General features: G+C 42.0%; 1 non-coding gene across 1 annotated transcript; it reads left to right on the top strand.

The window, feature by feature from the left end:
- Positions 1–19,815: 19,815 nt before the first annotated feature.
- TRNAK-CUU (transfer RNA lysine (anticodon CUU)) lies at positions 19,816–19,888 on the top strand. Its single transcript has one exon. It is a non-coding gene; the product is annotated as a tRNA-Lys (tRNA).
- The last annotated feature ends 5,402 nt before the right edge of the window (positions 19,889–25,290 follow it).

The raw sequence follows: 25,290 nt of genomic DNA, 5'->3' as shown, positions 1-25,290 counted from the left end.
CCTAGGGAGAGTTCAGGCAACTCACTTAGTTGTCTTTTTGACAGTCCACGTCATTCAGATAGTTTGAGCCAGAATAGTATAGAGGTTAAGAGTAATGAATCTGTACTGGGAACCAGGAGTCATTTTGTAGAAAAATATGTGACAAATCTCATTTGCATAACTCATTAGCATATGCCCCCCCACAGCCACAAGCAACCTGATGCAAGAAAGGAGAGCCCGGGGCAAGTGTGACATGCTTGGGCTGGCTAGAGTTCCAACCAGCCCAAGCAGGCCTTGCTCGCCTGGGAGTCTCCTGGGTCGTCCACCCAGTCAAAAGGCCAGCAAGCCATCAGCTGCCCAAAATCACATAAGAAGTGGAGAAAGGGTGGTGTGGGCTTCTCCAGAGATTAATGAGGGCTGCTGGGGGCATGGCAAAGTCCCCGGTGGCTGGCTGGCTGCCTACTTTCCTAATCCAGGGATTGGTAGGCATCTGTACATACTATTCAATGGACAAGGTAGGTGGGGAGGAAGAGGGGGAACTGTCAGAAAGGTTCAGGAGCTAAGCTCCTGTGAGCTCCTGCTGAATTTGAGGTCTGCTGGGAACCACGGTGACACACGTTATCAAAAAACTACAAACACTGTGTATGACAAATTTTGTTTTTAGTAAGTTGACAGACATAACCTTTATTTGCATAACAGAAAAGAAATACAAGATCCAAAGGAACTTCAAAATGGGACATACAAACCACAGTGATTTTATTTATTTATTTATTTGATTTATATCCCACCCTCCCCGCTGAAGCAGGCTCAGGCCAAATAAAACAAAACAACAATGAAAACATAAAACATAAAAACAATTTCTAAAAACATCTACTTATACTGCAAGTCCAACCAGCATGGGAATACAAGGTTACAAGCAAAATTTAACTAAGAAAAGTGGAGCGAGGTATTCCCCTACCCAGGTATTCCCCTACTCCATTTTTAATTTCTTTCTGCTAGGGCCAGAAATTCTGCAACCTGCTCAGTAATTGAGGGACATTTGTCAGTCAACAAAAACTTTATCCTATTGTTTGTCACCAAGTTGTGAGTTAAGAGGAGAGGTTTGATCAGGTGGCATTGGTGATGGGTAAGTAACGGGCAGTCTAATAGAATATGCTGTATAGAGTCAGGTTCTCTACCACATCTGCACTGTCTCTGTTTGTAAGGGATACCGTTATATCTACCAGAGACCATGGACAATGGAAATATGTTGAGTCTGGCCAACATAAAAGCTCGGCATTGATGTGGGTTTATTAGATTTGAGAGGTTCTGAGCCATGCAAATTTGGGAAGGAGGAAGGTCCAAGAAGCGGGGTGATTCATTGACTGTTTTTAGTATTTTTACTATATGTATTGAGAAAATATACCATTTGATAAATAATATGCTGCAAAACTATGTCTGTATTTCCAATTGACCACCTATGACAAATAATATCAGAGCTCAATAACAGTATGAGCAATCATCCATGTTATAACAATGGAGTAAAAAATAGTAATTTTCATATGTGTAGCCAAAGAATAGAAACCTGATGGGTTATATTTCCTATACAGTCCTGTTTCAAACCAGAGTTCTTTATCAAGAATTTTGTAAATTCCTTAGTCTTTTTTCTCCTGGCACACTGCCCAGGAAGGCTGTGTTGCTCCATAGCTCCTTCTGTGTTGGTAAATTAATTTTCTCTAATCACCATGGAGTAAGCAATTGTAGCACTAATTACATGGTGGAACACTTCCTCCAGACCTTCCTGATCTTGTTTTTAGTGATCAAGAAGACACAAGGAAAATCGGAGGGAACTGTGGGTCAAAATGCAACCATGCAGCAACTAGTGGGGCATTGATTGCTTAATCCAAGGAAAGCAGAAGTTCAGAGGCAGAGCAACTGCTGATGAAACTTTCTTTCTTTCTTTCTTTCTTTCTTTCTTTCTTTCTTTCTTTCTTTCTTTCTTTCTTTCTTTCTTTCTTTCTTTCTTTCTTTCTTTCTTTCTTTCTCTCTCTCTCCCCCCCAAAGAGGGATTCAAAGAAACTCAAAACAATAATTTAAACAGAGCAGCAATCTTATAACACATTAAAACAGAGAACAGCCCAGAAAAATCAACAATCTTCTTTTTTCAGTTTTTCTAAACCGCTTCCAGTTTGGCTATATCTTTCATAAACATTTCCATTCAGAAGTTCATCCATTGCAAAACTGAAATCAAAAACTTGCCTTTTGATGATGACATTTCAGTTAATCTATTTTGTCATCTCATTTTCATCTCAGTATTCCTGTAAGGAGCTCAGCATAGCATACATATATTATATCCTCACAAACAATCCTCTGAAGTCAATTAGACTATTAGAAAGTGTGACCACCTAGGTCACTCAATGAACTTCAGAGCTGAACCCAGGTCCCCCCAGCCATAGTCTGAACACATGGAGACCTTATCACACATTCTCAGTTCTTCTCAAATACCATTTTATTTTTGATTTATGTTGCCTGTATTTCCATTATTTCTGAACTGCAGTGCAATCCTATACAAACTAATTCTAGTGTAAACCCATTCATCTGAGTGGATAAGACTCATATCACACTGTTAGTGCTTTAGGGTGTAATCTTAAAACCCTTTCATGGAAATAAAATCCTTGGAATAAAACAGGACTTCTGAATACCTGAATATGATTGCAAATTTGTAGTGCAATCCTACGTAGAGTTAAAGGGATTAGGATTGCACTGGAAGCAACTACGATATACAGCACCATTAGAAAATTTTGTCAGGGTTGTGCACAGTTTTGCAGATGTCTCTGTGAACTATGCTATCCATACTGTAGTTCCCACAGTTTAGCAGGGAATCAGGTTGGGCTCAGCATAAACACCGTCTGTTTCGAATTAGTACTTCTGTGACCTGAAAGACTCCCACTATCTTTCTTTATCACAGACTTCATCTCCTTACTTTATGAACTATATCCTTACTTCAAGTTTGCACAGGTGAATTTTAAAACACAGTTGTCTTCAAATCTGTTTAACTGTAGCACAAAGTGCTTAGCACAACAATTTTGAGCTACAAAACATTGTCCATTACAGCAACATCTGTTGTTTGTGATTTTTTCATGGCCAAACTCCTGAATTCCTTCACTGGAAAGAGCTGCTCTGTTAAACTAACATCTGTGAATGCTGCATAGAAGGAAAATTTAGTAGTAGTTTTTACACTTTTTCACAGTGCAGGTGATCTTGATATGATCTTCTTACATTTGTATACAAAAAATGGATATGGCAACAACTGTTCAGTATTCTAAACTGAGTTAATTTCTGTTGTAATTTTGTGTATATTTCAGGAATGGTAGACCTTGACTCAGTTGTCCCTGAAAAATAACCTTTTCATTGTTCCAAAGGCTCTACTGGTTTCCAGTCAGTTAATCAGCATTACCAACATTACCAAGTTAGCTGAAAAGAAATGACTGTGATATATGAGGCTGCTGTAAGCTTTTGCTTTGTTTTTTTAAAGGAGTGGCTTGATTCTAGAAAGGTGTATAATGACCCCTTTAAAATGCTGATAAAAATGAGGAGAAAACAGTGAGGTTTTTTTTTTTTTAATGGGAGAATCACTGATACTGTGTGAAGATATTGTTGCCCACTCTTCAGAAACAGGATGGCATTGCTAAACATATTAAGACATGAAAACAGCTTCCTTTAAAGAAAGTCTTGCTGAGAATAAATTTTTGGTGTTCATTATTTCTAAGAAAGAAAGAAAGAAAGTTAAATTTGCACTTGGAAGTTATTCTTACGTATACTTGGTACATTGCCATTTTTTATAACAAATGATGAGGTTCATGCCATATGAAGGTATTACAAAATACACTTTGGGGAGAATTTATTCCACTCATGTATCTTTCTGGTTCAACAAAATGCAGGATTAAATTTGGAATGAGTGCATTAAAATCAGTGACCAATTTCGCACTCACCCTATGCCACTCTTTCCGATTTCCCACTATCTGCCCCGGGGCTTCAGCTTGCATTGCTGTTTTTGTGAGGCTAAAAACCAGTTTCTCTTTGCTGTGCAAAAATGGCAACGCAAGCTGAGGCCCTGGAGCAGATAGTGGGAAGTCAGAAGGACGCCGCACTGAAAAGAGGAATGTCAGAGTGGCGTAGGGTGAGTGCAAAATCAGTCTGTGTTTTTTCATCCACATTTACTTGAACAGATTCTAGAAGCTCAGTCTGGGTTACCAATTAACACCCACTCCCCAAGTCTGAAATCCCATTTATTTGGGGCTAATTTCAAAGCAAACAGTTTGCTTTGTGCTTTAGATGCTATTTCCTCATTGTCAATGAGGAGCTTTTCTACACTTCCCATAAGTGTCTTTGGATACATTTTTGGAAGCAAGACAAAGGCCAGAATTAAAATAGCAAACAAATAAACAAAGGGAAGAGTATTTTAATCTCATCTCTTCAGATATATTATCTTTACAAGAAACAAAAGCAGCTTCAGTTACTGCTATTTTATCTCCCTCTACTGGTGATCTGAGTATAAGTCTTTAAATTCTTAGCTGCCTAGGCACTACACATATACAGCCCCCATTATTATACCTAGATTCCAGAGTGAGGAAGTACTGTCTTTAAAATACTCTAAATCACAGAAGGGTGTCTGGGGCATTTAGAGACTAGCTGATTATCTAAAATCACATTCAAAATCTCTGCATAGCATTACAATAATGAATTTATATTACCACTTTGACATTTACATTGTTAAAATTCTGTTGCCTTGAGACAGAGCTGACAAACTGTGCAAGTTAAGGGAGCAATCCTCCACAGGTCTAATTGGAAGTAAACCCCATGTTATTCTATGGGGTTTACTCTCAAGAAAGTGTATTTAGGATTGCTGCCTTGGTCATTCAGCTGCCATGGGATTATGAATAGTTGCAAGAAGGACCCACCAAGCTGAGCTTTATATAAACACAATTGTTAATCTTCTTTTCCCCTTGCTGTCTCCAGGGTCTTAGGGGGAAGGGAGTGGATAAATGACTGTAGCTTTCTGTGATCCAGATATATTATATTATATTCATTATATTCTAACATTTATATTTTAACATTTTAGGAAGATGTCAAGCCATTCCCTCTGTGATTCAATTTAGAGTTGCTATGAAATACCAACAGTCTCTAGTTTGAGACCCTCTCCTTTTATGTGAATATATGAAGTTGCCTTGTACTGTCTAGTAGTATATGCATTGCTTGGATTAGCAGCATTGTCATAATGTCTCAGAAAGGTCTCAGTTCCTGATACTTGAATCTTTAAGTGGAGCTGCTAGGATATTGGAGTTTATGCATACAGAGCATCTGCAGTATCACTGATCTTTGGCCCCTCCATATCAAACCACAAAGGATGCACAGAGATGTGAAACTTCCATAGGGATAGCTCCTTTCACCTTTTCACCACTATGACAGAAGAGGCTGTAGTCTGTGTATATGTAGTCGTCTATAGTCTGGCAAACCTGTGCTGGAACATGAACACTTTCAAGAATAAACAGTCAGCAATTTTGAAGTATTGTTGTACATGAAGTAAAATAAGACAGAAGTGAATGCTCTGCTTGACAAGGAACCCAAGATTGGCTAATACAAATGACAATAACAATAAAACAGTACAATTAATAGAATATTATCCAAACAGGAGTTAATCTTGGTGGATTCCATTGCTGATGCAAAGTATTCCCCAGAGCTGTTTAAAGAACCCGATGGTTGAAAGCCTTACATCCATGCCATAATAATTCAGCTGTGAGTGCAAAGAAAAACCCACAGATCCAGAAATCAAAGCAGTCTGAGGAGTGTTGCTATAAAAAGCAAGCCATTGGCAAATGAAACATAAATGCCCATTTCATGCCTAAAATGCCTGCCAGAGTCTAATACCATTTTTATGTCCATTTTTGATGGAATGGCTCCTGATGGTTATAGCAGAGAACTTTATTTGGAAGTACTTCACTGGAGTGTCCCACAGTTACTGCCACCATAATCAATTAATCTGATCCCCATAGGCATTTAACTATCTAAATCTATAGTACATTGTGTATCTGCAGGAAAACATTTGAAAATTCACTTGTTCATTGCTGTTGTTATCATACTTATATTCTAAGCATATGATATAAGGTATTTTAGAATCAACCATCAATTAGAACCTAAAAGCACAAGTGAAATATGCCCCTGTACAAATTTTCCCTGGGAATGTCTAGTTTTGTTTGGGCCATTGTTCCTTTATTTCTGCATTGTCCTTGTTCTTTCACATAAACAATGGCACTCTAGACTGCCTTATGCCAAGTGTGATCACTGGGCCATCTAGTCAAATACACTGCAGATGTTAAAGGCCTCCAGCAGAGATCTTTTTCAGCTCTGTTACTTACGATCCTTAATTGCAGATGCCAACAACTAAACATTAGACCTGTTCCATGCAATTAAAATGATGATGATAATTGCTCGCTCTGTCTGTCTGTCTTCCATCCATCAATCTATCTATCCATCCATCCATCCATCCACCCATTGTGAAGAAAAATAGTATGGGCTCTAGAAAGAGGCTTTGGGCAAGTGCCCCCCCCCGCTGTCTTCCCACCCAAGTGAAAGCATTCACATCCCCACCCCCCAACTTCCCACCCTCCACCAACTATCCCCCACACCCAACTGGGTTTTTTGGCCTGGCCTGGTTGTGTTATGGAATCCCATAGAGTAAGCACCTCATGGTGGCCATTTTCTGCAGATGAATTGATCTGAATCCAGCTTTTCATCTCTTTCCCCCTCCCTGACGCCTCTACCTAGGAAAAGTACAGTCTTTCTCCACAGTGTGGACCAATGCATGAGGGAAATTATCTCAGAAGTATATAATAATACAGAGTCCACCCTGCAAAACAGCCATTTTCTCCAGGGGAACTGATCTTTGCCGTATGGAGAGCAGTTGTAATTTTGAGTGATCTCCAGCCCTCATCTGGAGATTGGTAGCAATTGTTCCCAAGGAGGAATGACTGGTTTAGAGGGTGAAGTCTATGGCATTCTACCAATCTGAGGTCCCACTCTTCCTCAACCCCCGTCTCCTGACTCCATCCCTCAAATATCCAGGAATTTCCCAACCTAGAGTTGGGAACCCTATCTCCTTCCCAGCCAACCATCAACCTACCTTTATCTGCCCTTCTGACTTCAGCTTCCCATCTCCTCCCCCCTCCCTGCATCCTCTGCTTAGGAAAAGTGCAGTCTTTCTCCTCAGTGAGGACCAAAGCAGCTTACATCATTCTCCTCTCCCCCTTTTGATCTACACAACAACCCTGTGAGGTAGGTTAGGCTGCAAGTCTGTGACCGGTCTGAAATCACCCAGTCAGCTTCCATAGCAAGAACCTGGGTCTGGTAGACCCTTCTCTGAAGCACTAACTCCTATGCCACGCTGTCTTTGATGGGGGGGGGGGGTTCTGCTGAATGGTAGCAAACAGCCAGGCCTAAGTATAGCCAGCCTCCAGGTGGAGGCTGAAGATCTCCTGGTATCACAACTGAACTCCAGACAACAGATCTCTCTCCTCTTGGAGAAAAGAACTACTTTGGAGAGTGGACTCTATGTCATTATAGTCAGCTGAGGCCTCTCCCTTTACTGACAGAACCAAGCTTGGTTGCCAGCAAGAGCCACTGCCTAGCAGCTTCCCCAGTGGCTCAGTCCTCATATATCCTGGGGTGATATTGAGGGGAGGAGGGAGGGAGTGACAGGAAAGAGGTGGCCAATGTGGCCTCTGAAGAAACACTTCAGGCCTTGCCACCAGGTCACATTACCACCTTTGTTCCTTGTCTCCCTATTGCTGCTGCCTCCTTTCTCTTCTGAATGCCATGGAGAGTGGGTAGGCTACAGTGATTAGGAGAGAGGAATGGACTCTACCAATGGAATGCAACAGAATTTGAGTGGTGGTTGATGGACCAATGACTGATACAGTGAGTCATGACCAATACATTTGGGCTTTTATATTGTAAGATGATATCCCACATACATATATGTCATAAATATACACAAATTACAAAACTAACTTTTCCACCAGAAGCATTCAAAACATGAGGAATAAAACTACCTCTTTATTATAGTAAACTACATCAATTTAAAAAACACATGACACACCTTTGTATATAAACAAAGAAGAAAAAATAAGCTACACTCCTGGGACATATTCATCTAATTCCTAATCAGGGTCTTTTTGAATGAAAATAAATCCAGATAGGAACAGAGAAATCCAATCTCTTGTTTAAGCCACAACTTTTCAGAATTAGAACACTTAGATTGGTCTTTCCTTATATCTTGAAGAGTGGAGTCATTTCAGATGTCAAATGATAACAGCACAAATTGGTAATGAGACAGGAAAATCTCTGGTATGTGCTTCACTCCACCCTTTCTTACCTGGGCCACTCTACCTATATCCCTACTTTCTCTGGACTCTTTCATATAAGTACTTGTCTCCTTCCTCTTTACTTTCATCCCAACACAATTAATGTTGTTGAGCTAGGAAGGATATGCAAAATATGTTGGCTAAAAGATAGGAACAGAGAAATCCAATCTTTTTTTAAAGCTACAACTTTTCAGAATAAGACAGAATAATTTCCTCAATGTATTCAGTGTCAAAAGAATCTACCACCCACCCACCCATCCTCCCTCTGTCCAAAGAAGAATGTTGTGGCTTCCAGTGTCAGACTTGTGTTGATTTATTCTTTGCATCCTCCTGAACTGAATCCTCCTGGATGGAATTGAAATCTAGGTCTAGGGAGCAAGGGGGAAAGCAAACGGAGGTGCTGCTGCAGCCTTGGAAAAGGAAGAAGCCGAAGAAGGAAGTTGCTCAGGGATCGAATTTGAGCCCTGCGTGGGTCACAACCATCATATGGGCTGTATGTTTAACACCCCTGCTTTAACACATATAAACCATACCTAAGCATATATTAATTGTCCTAACCTACACATAAACTCACTTTGCCATATTTTTTTCATATTCTAAGTACACAAAACAACCCATATTTCAGTCAGATTTCAATATCTGTTGCTGCTTATCTTGAGAACCTTTACAATTATTCCAATACAATGCAGATAATTTCCAAGTATCTGCACATTTAGCAGCAGACCATCCTTTCTGAGTCCTTATCTATATGATGATATCTTATTAATTGTCCATGCACATCATATTTTATTCAACCATAATTCCAGAGACGACATCAACTGTTCTTTCCAATTATGTGCCAGTGTCATTCTTGCTGCTATAACCAACTGATACAATAGGCACTTCTGAGACAAGTTCATACTTAGAGGGTGGACATTCAGGGAACAGTTAAACAAATATTGCAGTATAACTTCAATTTGTTTTATGCACACTATCACAGCATTTTGTTACCACTGGCCAAGTCCATTATAAATAAAAAAAGGAACCCTTCTCCTCTCAACTCTTTCAGCATGCATGGGATCAATCCTTCTAAGATTTTAGCCAATCTTGCAGGGGTCAGATACCATCAATTCAACATTTTCCATCAGTTTTCTCTGATCCCCACTGTATCAGACAGTGAATGGTTAATACATTAGCCTGGTCCAAGAACCATGATTGACAGGAGGTTCAAATGGAATCCTATAGTTGTGACTGAGAGAGGGGCAGTTCAGAGTGCAAGCTGAGAGTGACAGTTAAACTGAAGAATTGAGGAGATGGGATAAGTAGTTCTTCCCTGAAGGAAATAGCTCCTAGAAAAAGAGGGTGATCCCTATGCATTGTTTAAAAAGGAAAACTGGAACTTGTGTTAGAACTTATGTTTTACACACACACACACACATAATTACCTCATTTCTGTTGCTGGCTCACCTGCCAAGTTTAATCCTGATACCAACTTGCTTTCCTCCAATAAAAGTTAAAGAAAACAGTTTGTTGGTTTTGAATTACTATCTGCCCCTCTTGTGCTATAATCTGACATATGCAAAGGATTTTTGTCCGTTCCTTAGTTCTCTAGGCTGGATCAGCATGTATCTAAACATTTAAACAACTGGATCGGACAGACAGAGAAAGAAAAAAACTTGAAGAGGGACTACTCAGCCAATAAAAAGAAAAGAAGAAGGGAAATGTTATTCCCACATTTAATGATACTTCAGAAACTCTGGAATACTCTCTCGTTTCTTCAGTGAGGCAGGTAAACCTAAATCTGTTTCCCACCTACATACAGATATTCTCTTAGTACACAACAGCATACCATCTCTCAGTTGAAGATAAAATAGGGATTTCCCCTTAAACTGTATTTCCTAATTCATGTAAAGACAAAAAGCCCCCTTTCCCTTTCAAATCAATGACTCTTACCAGCTCTGCTTGGATCCAGTAGTCAAAATTTTCTGTTTTTAACAAATCCTGAAATTCTTTGGCATATATCCAAAGTTTTAAAAGCAAGTTCTTAAATCTTACCACAGCTATCCAAGTTTTTGGCCAGCATCTTCCTCTCCCCCTCCCTCCCTCCCTCCCTCCCTCCATCCATCATCCATCCATCTATCTATCTATCTATCTATCTATCTATCTATCTATCTATCTATCTATCTATCTATCTATCTATCTATCTATCTATCTATCGTCTGTCCATCCATAAATAGGGAGCTGCCCCCAAAGACAAGCACAACCATGTTTAACTTTAAAAGAGGAAACTGAAAGGAAAGGTAAATACAGTCAAAACCCTTGAGGAAACTTGGAGGCTATTTAAAACTACAATCCTAGAAGCTCAGATAAAATATATACCACACATTAGGAAAGGCACAAACAGGTATAAGAAAAGGCCTGCATGGTTAACAAACAAAGTAATGGAAGCTGTAAAAGGTAAGAAGGACTCTTTTAAGCGGTGGAAAGCTACTCCAAGTGAGATTAATAAAAGGGAATACAGACTGTGGCAAATCAAATGCAAGACTGTGACCAGGCAGGCAAAAGGGGACTATGAGGAGCATATTGCAAAAAACTTAAAGACCAACAATAAAAAAATTTCTTCAAATATATTAGAAGCAGGAAACCAGCCAGGGAGGCAGTAGGGCCCTTGGATGACCAAGGGGTAAAAGGATTGCTGAAGGATGATAGGGAAATGGCTGAGAAGCTGAGTGCATTTTTTGCCTCCGTCTTCACTGTGGAAGATGAGAAGTGTTTGCCTGCTCCAGAACCACTTATTCTGAAAGGGGTGTTGAAAGACCTGAGTCAGATGGAGATGACAAGAGAGGAGGTCCTACAACTAATTGATGAATTAAAAACTAATAAGTCACCAGGTCCGGATGGCATACATACAAGAGTTCTGAAAAATTCAAAGGTGAACTTGTGGATCGCCTGACAAAATTATGTAATCTTTCATTGAAATCTGCCTCCGTTCCTGAGGACTGGAAGGTAGCAAATGTCACCCCCATCTTTAAAAAGGGTTCCAGAGGAGATCCGGGAAATTACTGGCCAGTCAGTCTGACTTCAATACCGGGAACGTTGATAGAAACCATTATCAAGGACAGAATGAGTAGGCACATTGATGAACACAAGTTATTGAGGAAGACCCAGCATGGGTTCTGTAAGGGAAGATCTTTCCTCACTAACCTGTTAGAGTTCTTTGAGCGGATGAACAAACATGTGGACAAAGGGGACCCAATAGATGTTGTTTACCTTGACTTCCAGAAAGCTTTTGATAAAGTTCCTCATCAAAGGCTCCTTAGTAAGCTTGAGAGTCATGGAGTAAAAGGACAGGTCCTCTTGTGGATCAAAAACTGGCTAATTAATAGGAAGCAGAGAGTCTTTGCAGTGGAGAACGGTAAGCAGAGGGGTGCTGCAGGGCTCAGTACAGGGCCCCATGCTCTTTAACTTGTTCATTAATGATTTGGAGTTGGGAGTAAGCAGTGAAGTGTCCAGGTTTGTAGATGACACTAAATTGTTCAGGGTGATGAGAACCAGAGAGGATTGTGAGGCACTCCAAAGGGATCTGTTGAGGCTGGGTGAGTGGGTGTCAATGTGGTAGATGAGGTTCAATGTGGCCAAGTACAAAGTAATGCACATTGGGGCCAAGAATCCCAGCTTCAAATACAAGTTGATGGGGTGTGAACTGGCAGAGACTGACCAAGAGAGAGATCTTGGGGTCGTGGTAGATAACACACTGAAAATGTCAAGACAGTGTGCGATTGCAATAAAAAAGGCCAACGCCATGCTGGGAATTATTAGGAAGGGAACTGAAAACAAATCAACCAGTATCATAATGCCCCTGTATAAATCGATGGTGCGGTCTCATTTGGAATACTGTGTAAAATTCTGGTCACCGCACCTCAAAAAGGATATTATAGCATTAGAAAAAGTGCAGAAAAAGGCAACTAGAATGATTAAAGGTTTGGAACACTTTCTCTTATGAAGAAAGGTTAAAACACTTGGGGCTCTTTAGCTTGGAGAAACGTCGACTGCGGGGTGACATGATAAAGGTTTACAAGATAATGCATGGGATGGAGAAAGTAGAGAAAGAAGTACCCAAAGGGTGAGTAACTGGATGGGCCATTGGCCTGATCCAACATGGCATCTGTCTGTCTGTCTGTCTGTCTGTCTGTCTGTCTGTCTGTCTGTCTGTCTATCTATCTGTCTGTCTGTCTGTCTGTCTGTCTGTCTGTCTGTCTGTCAGATTTCTATGCTACCTATCCTACTGAAGCAGGCCTAAGGCAGCCTACAAGCAAAACATAATATGACATTTAATACAATATATAATTAAAACATAAAAATATTAAATATAAAAGTTCTCAATATAAAACCATATGTATAAGCAGTTCAAAACAGTAAGATGGCAATAACTCCCTATGTCTGCTCATTGATATTCTAATTCCAATGCAGTTCAGTTCAGATAATTCATGAGCAGTTAATAAGCAAGTCTGGGCCAAGTGCAGCAGGGCTAATTGCAGAAGGAGGGGCCGATCTGTAAAGTGTCCATGGCCTTAGCTAAAAGCCTGGCAGAAGAGCTCCATCTTACAGTCCCTGCAGAACTGTAGTAGGTCCTGAAGAGCCCTGATCTCTATGGGGAGCTCATTCTACCAGGTCAGAAAAAGCCCTGGCCCTCGTAGAGGCCAAGCAGACTTCATTCGAGCTGAGGACTGCCAGCTGATATTGATCAGCTGATCTTAAGGCTCTTCATGGGACATATGGGATGAGGTGGTCCCTCAGGTATGTTTGACCCTGGTCATTCAGGGTCTTAAGGATTAGGACCAAAACTTTGAACCTGATTTGGAACTCTATTGGAAGCCAGTGCAGTTCACAGAGGACCAATTGAATATGCACCCGTAAAGGTGTCATAGACAGTAAGCACGCTGTTGCATTCTGCCCCATTCTGCTTCTGAAAAGTGCAAAGGTAGGCCTAATCTGCAAATGACCATTCCATAGATCACTTTAGGTAAGTCACAGGAAGAGAGGTAGAGAACTAGCTGTTGGACCTGCCAAAGATGGAAGAAGGCAGATTTGGCAGCCATTGTGACCTGGGCCTCCATAGATAGAGAGGCATCCACCTAGGCTCCAAGTCCTGTACTGAGACAGCTAACACAATGGGTGTGTTCACACACACTAAATAAAATGCTTTGCAACTGGATTTTTACTGTGTAAAAATAGCAAAATTCACTTGCAAACTGTTGCCATCTGAAAGCACCCTTTGTCTCCTCTCCTGCCATACTCATCTTCTCAGTGGTATTGCCACACCTTCTTCTTCTAATTCTCAGATTGTGTTTCTACTGTTCCCAACCCACTAGTCACTGCTGCTCATAAAGCAGTTTGATAGTACATTGTTATATTGGATATTGACAGTTCACCCTTATTAGTCAGCACAAACATAATAGCTTTTGGAACTTTTGTTATCACACCAAATAAATTTATATGTTTCTAACTGAATTCTCCTTAACTGTTCTCATGGTACCTGAGAGGAAGTCATAAATAGAAAGCTACATCTTGATAGAATCTTCATCAATAGATGACAATTGAACTTTTTCTACATTTTCATACTGTATAGCAGAAATTATTTATTTCTTTATTTAGAAAATGTATATGCTACCTCTCCAGAGAATCTGCTCAAGGTGACTTACAAAGTCATATATGATAAAATGATAAAGCAGCATAAAATCATGATGATTTACAATTACAATCCAGCTATTAAAAACCCAGCCAGAGCATGCAAACAGCACAAAAAATAGTAGCCTACAATGCTCCTCATGAAACAGTCTGCAAGCATACTGTGAAAACCATGTAAACGGTTTAAAAGCTTGTGTAAAAAGGACTATTTTGGCCTGCTGTCTAAAAGAGAGCAAGGCAGGTCCAGGTGAGTCTTAAGGGGAAGGACATTCAACAGGCAAAAAGCCCTGTCTCTGATTGTCACCTGCCTCATTCCTGGTGATTTTACTGTACAGGAATATCCAAGAACAAGGGCAAAACATTTTAATACAACCCATTTGCCACTCTGCCTCACTGGCTTGCTTACAATCCAGGTAATTAAATCTTGGTAAAGAGATGGTTCTCTGGTATGGAGACTGTAATCCAATCTGTGCTTGCACTTTTGTTAGGCAGAAGGATGGTCTGAATTAATTAACATGAAGGATTGCTGGGGTCTGATTCCCAACATGACTTTACCATTAGTATCATCATAACCCACTTACTCCCTGACAAATAGTTGACAATTTGTAACATTAAACTGAAACACTGTGAGGGTTCTTTGTCTGCATTTTCAATGCAGTGTTGAGCATGCAGTGTAGTCTTATGTCTTTCATTTCTATCTGAATTGCAGCAAAGGCGATATTTTGTAGTTAGACACCCTTGATTGTTCATGGAGGAATATATTTTACAATTTCAAGATGGTCTCAATACTACTTTGAATGTAGTGCACACAGTAAATGATGAATGACTCCTTCAATAATGTTTTGTTGACCAACACATGTACTACATGTCAGGTGTCATAAAAGTAAGAGAAGTGCCATATGCAGCACAAAAATATCTCATTATTAATAACAGCTGCTACAATAATTTCCATCCCCCCCCCAACATAGATGATGAGCCCCATGAATTGCTAATCCACCCACTCAAGTCATAGCTCCATCTGGTCAGTTTTGAATCAGCGACCAGCAGGTTTCCAATCCTGAACTGTCGCATAGTAGAATGATACGAGTGTCTGTTTGCAGATGTACCCTGAGTACGTAAATGTTTAAACAGTCTTCCTCTAAGCCTTTTAGAGAACTACAGTACTGCATACTTTTCTTCAAATTCATATGTTGAGTGATCTCTGATGGGTACATCATGGCCATAGTTTCTGTGAATTACTTGTCCCCACTGCAGTCATAGATCCTTAAGAGTGCACTGTAGCATCTACAGAATTTTGGATCAAAGAGGTAGATAGAAGTATCTGTTGCTGGAGCCACATGGCTACCACTAGAAGCAGTAGCCTCACAACTCCTCCTCTTCTTCCCCTTATTAATGGTAGACTGCTACAGAGCACATGATGTCATCCGGTTAAGGATTTCTCCTTAGAAACAGCAGCAGTGAACTGGATTCCTATACTATTGACATCACAACATACAGTTGAGGGTGAGGGAAAGAGACAAAAAGACACAGGACTGCTGCTGCTTTCTGTAAAAGTCACATGGCTTCTGTAAGATTGAATTCCAGTTAAGTATCAAGATTGCTTTCGATATTGAGGAGTTTGACCTTCTGCAAGTAGATGCTCAACTGTAGAGCCATGGCCCCTCTCCTAGCACATTTTTTCATCCATCTACACTGTACATACTTAGGGCCAAACTACACATTTGCCTGGATCTAATGCAGGTTCCCCATAGCCATATAGCAGCTGTGGGGAATGGCTTTTTAAAAAATAAAGGAAAGCCCTAAGGGGTGAAGAACACTGCCATGGAATGGGGGGAAGGCTCTTGTCTCTCCCCCAAACCATTTTCCTGGGGGGGGGGGCGTTATTTCCCTGTTTTGCTGCTCCACAGAATACTCCAGATGGAGCAGTAAAAATGGAGAAAAAATAATTTCCCCAGCATTATTTTTGACCCCACCCCATGGTGGTGTTTCAAGCCCACTTGGACTCTTCCTTGTTTCTTAAAAGCCATTCCTGGATCCAATTTGTAGATGTTTGGCATTAGAAGCAGGCTTCCAGCATGCAGCTGTACTGGGACAAAGAACCACATACAGAAATGAGTGCTTCACATGTCATTCCACTCCTAGTTCTTACCACCAGGGATGTTTGTGGAATCTTTTTCAAAAAAGTAGTAATGAAATTGATTAGCTGTTTTAGTTAGGAGGAGGCTGAATTTAGTCTTGACTCCTCCCTGCTGATCAACAGATCAACATCATTCCTGTATTTTGAAAAAAGGCTCTGTATATTCAGATTTGGCTCTGGATCATTCAGTTTGGTTACTGATTCTCTGTGACAGATCTGCCTTCAGTGTGCTGGAGAAGAAAAGATTAAAAAAAAGAAAAAGGCTGAACTGAGACAGAGAGAAGTTACAGGTGTATCAGCATCTTGCCTGTGACTGCTAAAAACTCTTTGGAATATCACCTCCACCCCACCCCTGTTAAGTATCTCTCAGTTCATCAAGGCCAATGGCCACCTAGCCCCTTTCCTATTACAGGCTTTTCTTTCACTACTAATGAAAGGTCAGACACCATTGACAGTAGTACTTTAATCACTTCCACCAACCTTCTGAGCAAGAATAACCTAATTTTCATTTGCTCTTACATTTTTCTTTCCATTAATATCTTGGCTAGCAATTATTTGGCCAGGTGCTTGCTTCATCTCTTTTATATCCTCTGAATGAGCCATAAAAAGATTTTTTTTAAAAAAAAATATATCCCATTCATTTTTCCCCTGTGGGAACTTCTATTTTTACAGCACTGCTTTGTGTATTTTTTTTTTTAAAAAATCTAACTTTGCTTCAATACCATGACTTGCAGGTCATTCATATGCTAACTTTATTTACAGATCCAACTCATTGTTTTTCACTGTTGGGCAGTTTGTTTTTTTGTTTGTTTCCAAATTTTATAGCAACAGACCTTGAATAAAATTTTGGTAGTAAACTTGAAGAAATCAAGGTGCTTCTTTAAAAGTATTTTCCTTATTTGCCTTGGTTTGGCTCTCACTTTTCCAGAAATTCATAGTTCACATCTCAGTGCCTTGAAGGCACTTGATGCCCTCTTGTCAGATACATACATATTCTCTCTCCTAGTCACACTGGGAGGAAGAGAATAAATGTCAGAAGATCCTGTGTGTTAGTCATTTTAGTCCTCCATATTTGTAATGAATGGATTCACTGGTCCTAGGCCATGATTCCACACACACACACACACATCAGAGAATAAAACAATGTAATTAAATAGAATGACATCCAATATCCAATACAATAAGAATGCGATTCCATAATCAGAAAACAATGTGAACAAAAAACTGTATGGCATGACATACCACATTGCAGAAAGTGGATTAAAGCCCTATACGGCCAGGGGCCAGCATACCTTTGGGACCACCTCTCCCTGTATGAGCCCTGTAGATCCTTACGATCAGCAAACCAACAACTTTTAGTAATACTCGGCCCCAGAGATGTCCATCTGGCCTTGACAAGGGCTAGGGCCTTTTCAGCCCTGGCTCCTGCCTGGTGGAATGAGCTCCCCCTGTAGTTCTGGGCCCTGTGGGATCTGCTTCAGTTCTGCAGGGCCTGTAAAACAGAGCTCTTTTGACAGGCTTTCAGCTGAGGCAGTGGGCATCACTTGTTATCGGCCTCCCTCCCTCCCTCATCTGCTGGACCTGGACAAGATCTGCTGGACCTGGACAATAGGTCACATCTGTGTGGCAGAATCTGCCATCTTAGTCTGTCTAATTTTAGATTTTATATATTTTAAACTGGTCTTTTATTGTTTTTATTGTTGATTGTTTTTATGATGTAACCCACCCTGAGCCTGTTCTACGGGAAGGATGGGCTAAAAATCGAATAAAATAAAAAATAAAATTACAAAGGAAGAAGACAATGCAGTAAAAGCAAACTGATAACATAAAATAAATATTGAAATAGACCACAATTTCATATTCCTTATAAATATGTTCTCCTGTGCTGTTCTATCATATTTTAGTTTTAATCACTTTAAAACACCTCCTAAACATTTCTGCTTTGCACATTCTGCAAAATGATAAAAAGTGTGAGGGGCCTTCCTGACCTTATCAAATAGGCCATTCTGTAGTGGGAGCCACAGCAGACAAAGCTGTTGCTGATCTTATTATATATAGGTTTAGAAGGCTGTGCTCAGGTGAGTGAAACTCATATGGCATGGCATAATAGGAGAGGCAATCCTGCTAATAAGAACAACTTTGTAGATTATGGAAGTACCTTGAACTGATCCCAGTAACTAGTCAGCAACTTGTTCCCATACCAAAATTAGAATGCCTATATGCCACAAGGCACTTTGGAAAAATAAATACAGTTTATAAGTCTCACTAGTACTAAACCATCACTAGTGCCCAAACCCAGAATTATTAAAGAAAGTGCCAGGTAGTCATTGCCAAGCTAGCACTTTCCTGGGGGTACCTCCTGGAGGGCCATAACTCGGATCATGTAAATTCAATCCTCACCAAACTTGGGAGGCAAGTAGAGGAGAGTCAGCCTGAGATCCCCTGTGATTTCAATGTCCATGTTGATGATGCAGTGTCCTCACAGGCCCAGGACCTAGTGTCATCCATGAAGACTCTGGGACTCATCCAGATTGTATCAGCCCCCACTCACCAGGTTGGTCACATGCTGGTTTTTGGGGCCAGGATAACATCGGATCTGATAGCTGTTGATCCAGTTCCATGGTCAGGTCATTATGCCCTGAAAGTTTGACTGGACCTTTAGCCCTCCTCCTGTTTAGGTGGTGAGCAGATTTATGCTTGCCCACAGAGCCAACTGGACCCTGAACTGCTTCAGGAAGCTCTACGGGATTCAATGCCCCCTGGTGGGTCATTAGATGTGCTAGTAGATTTTGGTAAATGTTTTGCATGTCCCTTGTGCGAATCTTGTGATTGTGATGACAAAATCTGAGACCAAAATCCTATAAAAATAAAGACTGCTGGCTTGCAAGCTGAGCAATTCTCCCAGGACATGTGTCTTGTGTGGCTGCTTCCTACATGTGGCGCCCCAACGTGGGGCATTCGACTCCAATAGCAGGGAAGCTTCGGCAGCCACTCAGCTCTGCTTACCAACCGTCTAGAAGGACAGGCCCCAGAAGTGCACTCGTCGTCGTTTTCAATGACCCCTTTCATTTGGTAAGTAATGGGTTCAAATTTATCACAGGCTGAGCAGAAACGTATAGAGGAACTGAGATTCTTAGTGAAGAAGACCAGCGGGCCTGTGTCTTCCTCTCAATTACAGAGTCTCCTTAAAGAGATTAGGCAACGATGTCATGGTATCCCCAGAGTGGCTCCTTAAAACTAAAGGACTGGGAGAGAATTGGCAATATTCTTTATATGGAGCCACGATCTCCTGTTAAGATTCTTAAAACCTGGCATAAATGCAGGTGTACAGTAGAGAAATTTATGCCTGTTTTTAACCCAAGCCACCTCTCTAAAGATTGTTCCCTAAAATACACGAGTGTTCAACTTGTGCCCCCTGCCCCTCCTTCTCCTCTTCTTCCTCCTCCTTTTCCCCCTCCTCCACCAACAGATCCACCCATGGGCTCACTATCTAATGCCCAGGGACGCATGGTCTGTGAAGTTTTAGAGAAGGAACTTGATCAGACTAAATTGGAAAATGTCCCAGAATTGGTAGAAATGTTGTCTGTTTGCCCTGTAGATTTGACAGGGGAAGAGTTGTCTTTTTATTGGTATGCCTGGCTAGCTCAGTCGGTAGAGCATGAGACTCTTAATCTCAGGGTCGAAGGTTCGTACCCCACGTTGGGCGCCACACGTAGGAAGCAACCACGCAAGACACATGTCCTGGGAGAATTGCTCAGCTTGCAAGCCAGCAGTCTTTATTTTTATAGGATTTTGGTCTCAGATTTTGTCATCACAATCACAAGATTTGCACAAGGGACATGCAAAACATTTACCGAAATCTACCATGGCAATTATCCAGAAATAACTTGTCTCAAGGTGACAGATGTAAGAACATCTCTGTTTCCCCACATTTCGAAAGTCCCAGCTGGGCATTTGTCTGGGTAGCTAAACTTGTGATACTCCCATACTTGTGAAAGGTCAAAGTGTCAAGGCACCATGTAACAGCTATAGGGTACTACACCATTGCGAACTGGCAACCAAAAGGTTAAGGAATTGGATATTGGCTGTAAGGCCTTTGCGACTTATTTCGCAGATAAAGTTTTGACTCTCCACCAAGATCTTCCAGTCACAATTGATACAATATGGAAACTGGAAACCCATCCTCCATCTTCTGGCCCTACTTCGGACCACTTCAACCGACTTTCTGTGGAAGATGTGGACAGGATCTTGGCTGAAGTGAAGCCTACTACTTGCCCTTTAGATCCATGCCCATCATGGCTTGTAAAAGCAGGTGGTGATGGTATCCTGGGCCCTTTGGCTGATATTGTCAATCTGTCTCTGTCATCAGGGACGTTCCCAGCCAGCCTCAAGGAGGCAGTGGTTCTTCCACTTTTTAAAAAGCCATCTTTGTACCTGATGGTCCCAGCCAATTACCGCCCAGTTTCGAATCTTCTGTTTATGGGTAAGGTAATTGAGGAAATGGTGGTGGAGCAGTTCCAAGCTTTCCTGGAGGATACATCTGCCCTTCACCCATTCCAGGGCTTCTGCCCTGGTCATGGGATGGAGACCGTTCTGGTTGTTCTCACAGATGACCTCAGAAGGAATCTGGATCAAGACGGCTCAGGGCTGCTGTTGCTTCTAGATCAGCAGCATTTGACACAGTTGATTATGATCTAATGACCCACTGCCTTGCTGACATTGGAGTTCAAGGGGTTGCCTTACAGTGGTTCTCCTCCTTTCTCCATGGTCTGGGACAAAGGGTGGGGCTTGGCAAGCAGAACTCCCTGTGGCACTCTCTTGAATGTGGTGTGCTTCAGGGAGCCATTCTCTCACTGATGATGTTTAACATCAATATGTGCACCTTGCCCAGATAGCTCAAGGTTATGGGCTGGGTTGTCACCAGTATGCAGATAACACCCAGCTCTGTCTGTTGATGGACGGCCATTCAGACTCTGTCCCAGATCATTTGACCAGGGCCTTAGAAGCTGTGGCTGGATGGTTGCAGTTGTCAACTGAAGCTTAATCCAGCTAAAATGGAGGTCCTGTACTTGAGCTGTGGGTGGTTAGAATCAGGCATCCAGCTCCCAACCCTGAATGGTGCACCTCTGGTGCCGACCCAGAAGCTGAAGAGCCTGGGAGTGATACTTGATACCTCACTTTCCATGGAGGCCCAGATCACAGCAGTTGCTCTGCCTTTTACTATCTTTAGCAGATTAGGCAACTAGCACCCTACCTGTCCTCCCAGGACTTAGCTACAGTGATCCATGCGATGGTCACTTCCAGACTGGACTATGTAACTCACTCTATGCAGGCTTACCCTTGCGGCTGACCCAGAAACTCCAGCTGGTGCAAAATGTGGCAGCATGGCTGGTAACTGCATTGCCTCTATGGGCAAGCATCCGGCCAGTGCTGCACTAATTGCACTGGCTACCAATAGAGTACTTGATCCGCTTCAAGGTTTTGGTTTTAACATTTAAAGCCTTACGCGGCCTGGGACCGACATACCTGCGGGACCGCCTCTCCACATATGTGCTCCAGATATCACTGTGTTCTGCTTCGCAGCATCTTTTGACCGTTCTTGGCTTAAAGGATGTTTGGCTTGCCTCGGCCAGGACCTTTTCAGCCTTGGCTCCAGCTTGGTGGAATCAGCTCTCTGTGGAGATCTGGGCCCCACCTTATTTGATGCTATTTCGTAGGGCCTGCAAGACGGAGCTGTTCTAATGGGCAGTGGCTGAGGCAGTGGACATCCTTATTTCCATCTGCTTGGCCTCTCTTGCCTGTCATGATGCTATATTATCTTATCTTAATTTATTATTTCATCTCTAGGACTACTGCTGTACTGATATATAGAATGCTTCCAATGGAAACCACTGCCTGTGATATATGTGCTGTTTGTTCTATTGTATTTTATGGTTTAGCTTGTAGTTTTTAATTGTTTTAACTTTTGTTGTTATCCACCCTGAGCCTGCTTGCAGGAAAGGGTGGGATACAAATTGACACAAATAAATAAATAGAAAGGATCCTGTGTTAACTAGAGATATCAAATATCAGGGGACCTCCCCTGGATGCTCCTCTACATGCCCTCCAGTGTCTGCCCTCCTGTTGCTTTAAAGCTTTATAAACATTTAGACTGATTGTTCCAGTCTTGGAGCCCTTTCCCCCCGTGCTTGCATCTGATTTCACACAAGCTGCTGTGGTGCTGAGACTTGCTTTGCCTCTTTCCTGCAGCAATCAAAATCCTCTGAAAACTGATTTCTGTTTGCCACAGGAAAGAGGCAGGGCAAGTTGCAGCCCTGTGGCAGCTTGTACAAAATCAGATATTTCAGAGAGTTTTGAGAGAGAGCAGAGAAGCTCTGAGAGAGAGCAGAGAATAAGTGATATAAACTGGGGAAGTTGCTGGGAATTTCTGAGTTTGTGTGACTGCTGAAAATTCAGTTTGTGGTTGCTGGGCAACTGCTGTCTGTTTGGTTGAGTGGGCTGAAGGTGAAGGTGATTGAAGGTGATTGTTGCTGATTGATTAGGAGTGGCCGTTTTCCCCACCCTCTTTGTATTATTAAGCTGAGCCTAGCCAGAGGCGTGAGCTAAAGGGCTCTTGACCTGTGACTCTTCACCTGGGGGCTCTGTAAGGACCAGGAACCCAGATCCCTAATTTCCTTGTGCTCCCAATAAGGTAAGTTGACCCTCCAGAAGGGGAGCCACATAAGCAAACAGGATTTAAAGGGGACTGTATATATTTTTTAAAAAAGCTATTATGAAGGTAGAATGCCAGCAGGGGGGTGGGGGCTTTCCAGTGTTTTGCACTGAGTGTCACATGTATGACTTTCTGCCCACAGGACAGAAGTCTTGGGTGTGTGCTCGATGCAAAGAGCTCCTGGTCCTCAGGGAATGAGTTCGTACCCTTGAGGCCGAAGTGACTGACCTGGAGAAGCAGAGATGGTCAGTTAGGCACTCAGGGAAGACTCTCGGGGATGTATTAGATGAGACCAGCTCCAAACGTGGCAGCCCCATTGCTGCCAGGGAGCATGAGGGTCGAGAGGGAACATGGCACTGTGCCGAGGATAAGGGCAATGTGCCCTCAGAAGGGACCTCTTCTTCAGTTGGTGAGCGGGAATCCTTTCGCACCAAGGAACCATCCCTGGGCAGGGAGGGGGGGTGGTCTTGGTAGTTGGTGATTCAATCCTTAGGCAAGTAGACAGCTGGGTGGCAAAACCACGTAGTGACCGTATGGTGACTTGCCTTCCTGATGTGAAGGTAGCAGACATTAAGCGTGTAGTAGATAGGCTGATAGACAGTGATGGGGAGGAGCCAGTGGTCGTGGTGCATGTTGGCACCAACGATGTGGGGAAATGCAGTGGTGAGGTCCTGGAGGAAAAATTTAGGCTGCTAGGCAAGAGACTTAAGGCCAGGACTTTCAAGGTACACTTCTCAGAAGTGCTACCTGTTCTACGTGCAGGGCTGGAGAGACAGGCACAAATTAGAAGTCTCAATGTGTAGATGAGACAATGGTGTAAGAAGGAAGGGTTTAAGTTTGTTAGGCACTGGGATGCTTTCTGGAACAAGCGGGAACTGTACAAAAGAGACGGGCTCCACTTGTCCCCAGATGGAACCAGGCTGCTGGCGCTTAAAATCAAAAAGGTGGCAGAGCAGTTTTTAAAGTAAATCTTGGGGGAAAGCCGACAAGAGATGAAATGTCTCTGGTTCAGGAGGACTCATCTCAAAGAGATGAAGGGTTAGCTGTTACTTTTCTACCAGGTAATGGATCAGAATTGTCCACTGAGATGGTGACAGTATGGAGTGTCTGCCAAAGTCTCGAGGTGGCAGGAGGAAGGTTGCAGGCCTAATTTGCCTGGGAAATTATAGATGTTTGTATACAAATGCTAGAAGTGTTCGAAGTAAAATTGGTGAATTGGAATGTTTAGTGTTGGGGGAAAACATAGACATTGTGGGAATTTCAGAAACTTGGTGGAATGAGGAGAATCAGTGGGACACAGTGATTCCTGGATATGTTATATCGGAAGGATAGGGAGGGAAGGGTTGGAGGTGGGGTGGCTCTGTATGTCAGAGAGGGTATACAGTCCAGTGAGATTGAGGTCAGAGAATTAGATTACCTTCTATAAATGCTTTGGGTTGAAATAGAGGGCCCAAAAGGAAATTTAACTATGGGAGTTTGTTATCACCCACCAAATCAAAAGATAGAGGATGATTATAATATGATGGAAGGATTAAAGATAGCGGCTAAATGTAAAAACTGTGTCGTAATAGGTGATTTTAACTACCCGCAGATTGATTGGGTCAATATGTGTTCAGGTCGAGAGAAAGGATTGAGTTTCTAGATGCTCTTAATGACTGTGCTATGGAGCAAATGGTCACAGAACCTACCAGGGGTGGGGCATTCCTGGATTTGGTCCTAAGTAATGCCCAAGACTTGGTGAGAGATGTAAAAGTGATCTCACCGGTTGGGAGCAGTGACCATAACGTTATTGATTTCACCATTTCTATAAATAGGGAGTTGCCCCAAAAGACCAGCAAAACCACGTTTAACTTTAAAAGGGGTAAATTCTCTGAGATGAGGAGGCATGTGAAGAGAAAACTGAAAGGAAAGGTAAATACAGTCAAAACCCTTGGGGAAGCTTGGAGGCTATTTAAAACTACAATCCTAGAAGCTCAGATAAAATATATACCACAAGTTAGGAAAGGCACAAACATGTATAAGAAAAGGCCTGCATGGTTAACCAAGTAATAAGAACATAAGAACTTAAGAGAAGCCATGTAGGATCAGGCCAATGGCCCATCCAGTCCAACACTCTGTGTCACACAGTGGCCAAATACACACACACGCTGTGGCTAATAGCCACTGATGGACCTCTGCTCCATATTTTTATCTAACCCCCTCTTGAAGCTGGCTATGCTTGTAGTCATTACCACCTCCTGTGGCAGTGAATTCCACATGTTAACCACCCTTTGGGTGAAGAAGTACTTCCTTTTATCCGTTTTAACCTGACTGCTCAGCAATTTCATTGAATGCCCATGAGTTCTTGTATTGTGAGAAAGGGGAGGAAAGGATTTCTTTCTCTACTTTCTCCATCC

The sequence above is a fragment of the Heteronotia binoei genome, chromosome 2 (genome assembly GCF_032191835.1).
Source record: "Heteronotia binoei isolate CCM8104 ecotype False Entrance Well chromosome 2, APGP_CSIRO_Hbin_v1, whole genome shotgun sequence".
NCBI lineage: Eukaryota > Metazoa > Chordata > Lepidosauria > Squamata > Gekkonidae > Heteronotia > Heteronotia binoei.
Note: the sequence above shows the minus strand (reverse complement) of the source record. Positions and strands in the feature narration are given on the sequence as shown.